The sequence below is a fragment of the Hippoglossus stenolepis genome, chromosome 6 (assembly GCF_022539355.2).
Source record: "Hippoglossus stenolepis isolate QCI-W04-F060 chromosome 6, HSTE1.2, whole genome shotgun sequence".
In the NCBI taxonomy this organism is placed as follows: Eukaryota; Metazoa; Chordata; class Actinopteri; order Pleuronectiformes; family Pleuronectidae; genus Hippoglossus; species Hippoglossus stenolepis.
Genome location: NC_061488.1, coordinates 26739407 through 26744091, shown reverse-complemented (window position 1 = coordinate 26744091; position 4685 = coordinate 26739407).

The window sequence follows — 4685 nt, the reverse complement described above, 5'->3', positions numbered from 1 at the left end:
CACTACTAGTGTAACACTGTGGTAGAATATGATAGAAAAAATTCCCTCCTTCTTCCCCTTTGGTGGTGCGTCGCCATATCGCCCTTATGAACAGAACACACATGCTTAGGATATGGAATGAGGAAGAGCTGCAGAGTGTGCAGAGAAGAATAGGGTGAAAAGATGAAAGATCAGCCGCAGCAGAACAATGATCAGCCGCAGCAGAACAATGTGAGGGGAGTCTCCAGGGAACCATATCAGGGCATATGAGATCGTAATGGTGGATCCAGTATGGCGGATTCTGTATCGTGCTGGCTGATCGTGATAATAATGGCGGATCCTTTATCGTGTTGGCATCTGATAATGGTGGTGGACCACGATCGAGGTGGCAGCTGATGATGGATCCTAATGGCGGCAGTGGACAATGACTGTGGACTATAGTGGCATCCGATCTTGATGGTGGATCATGATCGTGGTGGCAGCTGACCATAGACTATGATTGCAACAGGACTGCCTGATATATAGTATTTCTCATCAGATACTCGACCATTACTGACAATAATTCGTAAATTCATTGACCTTCAGTTATGCTTCAAAATGTTTACCCTTATCAATGCTGCTAAAACCTTTATCTTGCTGATGTTTTCCTTTACACTTGACATCTATTGCACTTCTGTCCGTCCTGGGAGAGGGATCCCTCACATGTGGCTCTCTCTGAGGTTTCTACGTTCTTTTTACCCTGTTAAAAGGGTTCTTTAGTAGTTTTTCCTTACTCTTGTTGAGGGTTAAGGGCAGAGGATGTCACACCTTGTTAAAGCCCTATGAGACAAACTGTGATTTGTGAATATGGGCTATACAAATAAAATTTGATTGATTTGATTGATGATACGCAATGCAGTGGACATTCAACGCCATACTCAGCCATATAGCTGCTGAGAAGTATTGGAGACTAATCCACACAGTGAAGTGGGTAGCACTGTCACCGCACAGCAAGAGGGCGTCTGGTTTTGCACGTGATGGCTAACCAAGGCTTTTGTGTGGGGAGTTTGCATGTTCTCCCTGTGCCTGCATGGGGCCACAATGAAAGACCGAAAAAAGTGGTCAAAAGGGTGGGGTCTGTTCTTGGATTCCCCCTGGATACAGAGGAGGTGGTAGGAGAGAGGGGTGATGGCCGAGCTTTGCTCCTTAACCCTTGTGTTGTTCCTGGGTCGGATTGACCCAGAGTGTGTGTGTGTGAGTGTGCGTGTGATCATCCGCAAGCCCTGGCCGGTCAGGGTTAGGGTTAGGGTGACCCAAGGATTGTCATTATCCAATTCTCCTGGGGTCATTGAGACCAATGGATTGTCATTCTCGATTCTCCTGGGGGGTCATTTACCCCCAGAGAGGGCGCTGTGGTGCTCTGTGGGGTCATTTAGACCCACACCTGATTCCAATTGTAATCTCGGGGGGTTTATTAGACCCACAGAGAAGCTGGTGTGCCATTCTCCATGCGCCACCCTCCCTGACCATGTCACGATGTCACGTCAGGCGCGTTTCACCAGAGAACAGGTTCTCCAACAGCTATTCTCCCAGCAACCATCCTCTGAACCCGAAGAGGACGCGAAAGAGCCAGACCGAGAAGCGGACGGACAAGCAGATGGAGAAGAAGACAGAGACGACAAAGACGACGATGACGGCCACGAAGGCGACGAAGACTATGACCCAGTGGGTGATGCTTCTGCAGATTCGTCATCCTTGGAAGAAGAAGAAGAAGGACAAGACCACGGCACCACCACCATGATCTTAGCGGGCGTGTACAGGTCCCGGGGCGAGGCCGCCGCCAGCCTGTGGGACGCCGAGAGCGGCCGGGCGATATTTCGTGCCACGATGCCCCTAAAACTCTTCCACACGTACTCCAGACTGCTGCGCTTCAACGACCGCGAGACGAGACACACGAGACGAGCCATGGACAAATTGGTGGCCGTGCGAGAGGTCTGGGACGCGTGGGTGGCGCGCCTCTACAACCCGGGGCCCGAAGTGATCGTGGACGAGCAACTGTTTCCGTTCAGAGGTTAGTCTTTTTTTCGTTTTTGTTAATATTATTATGATGTTATGTAGCTATAGCTAGATAGCGGCTGCTAGTCCTTGTTCTGATCTCCTCTCCTCTCCTCTCATCTCTTCTCCTCCTCTTCTTCTCCCTAGGCCGGTGTCCGTTCCGTCAGTACATGCCCAGCAAGCCGGCGAAATACGGGATCAAGTCGTGGGTGGCCTGCGATGCAAAATCCAGCTACGCTTGGAAGATGCAAGTGTACACCGGAAAGCCGAGCGGCGGACGCCCAGAACGGAACCAAGGGTTGCGGGTAGTGCTCGATGTAACGGAGGGACTGCACGGTCGTAACGTCACGTGCGACAATTACTTAACGTCCTACGAACTCGAGAGGAAGCTCACCGTGGTCGGCACGGTTCGGAAGAACAAGCCCGAGCTCCCGACCGGGCTGCTCGCGGTCAAGGGAAGAGAGGTGTTCTCATCCAAGTTCGCATTCACGCCCACCGCCACTCTGGTGTCCTACATCCCAAAGAAAAACAGGAAGTGGTGCTCCTGAGCACACGGCACCCTGAGGCCGACATCAGCGACCGCAAGGACGGGAAACCGGTCATCGTCCTGGACTACAACCGCAACAAAGGAGGCGTGGACAACCTAGACAAGGTGATAGGAATGTACAGCTGCAGGAGGATGACCGCGCGCTGGCCCCTGGTCATCTTTCACAACATTCTCGACGTCTCTTCCTACAACGCCTTCGTGATATGGAGAGAGATCAACCCCGACTGGATGCCAGGCAAGCGGAACAAGCGGAGGGTGTTCCTAGAGCAGCTGGGAAAGGCTCTCGTGACTCCGTTCATCGCACGAAGGGAGAGCATCCCCCGCATGGAAGCGTCCGCCTCGGTTGTGAAGGCTGTAAAAGCCGCCGCCGCACAGAGAGCTGTTGACTACGAACGCTCGACCCGAGCGTCCGGCCTCCTCCATAGCCCTAGCAGCAGCCCCGCTCGGGGCGAGTAAGAGGAAGAGGTGTCAGATATGCCCCAGGAAAAAGGACTGTAAAACTCACACCATGTGCCGCGGGTGTAACAAATACATATGCAAGGGCTGCTCACTTGTCTATTGCCCTACGTGTGCGTCCTAATATGTGGTGGGCTATGTGAGGGGGCCAACAGCCGGTGGAAGCAGGGACAACACAAGGGGGAAGCAGGGACAACACAAGGGTTAATGCACCACTTCTCATATCCCCTACATGCGACGTCTTGCACCAGCAGTAGCCCCTTATCCTATCTTTTTTTTTATCTTATCTGATCCTATCTTATGAAATGACCAGATGCAAGACTGGAGTAAAATGAGCAAAAGCTCCAGGAGTCCCATGGAACCCCAACACCATATTTCACCTGCTTATATATTTCACTGCCAATTTAACTAATTGCAAAGTTGGTTTGGATTCGTGCCACATAAGTACACCAATTTTAAGCAGGTCTTCCATTATTAGCTAAATGTATGGCTTTGTCTTGCAGAGGGACACTGTGTCAAATTTAGTTTTAAAGGGCAGTGATGGTGTATACAGAACCAAACACATAAAAGGAGCCCAATAGTAAAATATCAGGGGTTATCAGTAATTGGTTAGTCTGGCCCTGATCAAAAGGAAAGAAGGAATGCTGTGGCCCTGTCCTCTCTGAAGAAATGATGCTGTCATCTCAGCCAGAGCTCTAAGACAAGATAATCCTGACATATAGCCTGCAGGGAGCAAGCTGGGACATGATTCAAAGATTCAGTCTACAAAATCAGGAGGTGAGCATCTAGTAGGGTGGTACAGCGGAATTCCCCCATGTTTACACACTGTTCTTTATTATTCAACCCCTCACTATTAGTCTCTAATTGTGAGCTGTAGTTTTTCATACATAAATCCCCAGTCAATCCTTTAATAGGTGAGTAGTTGATGCATGCATGAGTGTCATTCACCTGCACATGTTCATGTTGTACATTAAAAGATATCACTTAAGGGGGTATTGCCTTATGTCATTGTCTTTCGCGTACAGATGTAAATGAATGTGATTCAAAATGCTGCTGCTGGAGTCCTCACTAACACAGAGAAAGTGAAACATATCACTTAAGTTCTAAGATCTTTAAACTGACTCCCTGTCACTAACTAACTTCAAAAGTTTTGTAATGGCATATGTTTGTTTTACAATTTGGCTTTCATATCTTATGTAAAGCACTTTGAATTGACTTGTTGAATAAATGTGTGGTGCAACTAGTGGTGAAGTTGTATGTTGCAGCTGAATACCCCTCACCTCACCCTCCCCTTTCTAAACATGAAAGAGAACCTCTGGTAGCCTTCAGTTGTCATAAAAACTCAAAAGGTGTTTAGTTTGTTCAGTCTGGGCTACTGTAAAATAAAAACGAGGCGGCCTCCATAGAGGACCTGCTACTGATGTAAGCATAAAGGGCTCATTCTATGATAAATAAAACAACAATTCATACAATTTAGATGAAACCCACTAGTGAAAACATCACTAGAATTATTTTGTATTCAATGTCGGCCAATAGATCCCTAAATCGTACACACTGGACCTTTAAACAACGTGCTGTGCTGTAGTAACATGTCATATTGGAGAGGAGTATGAGAGCAGGGCAGTGTGGTGGAGGGGGCAGACTACAGGCTACAGGCTACGTGCAAGTG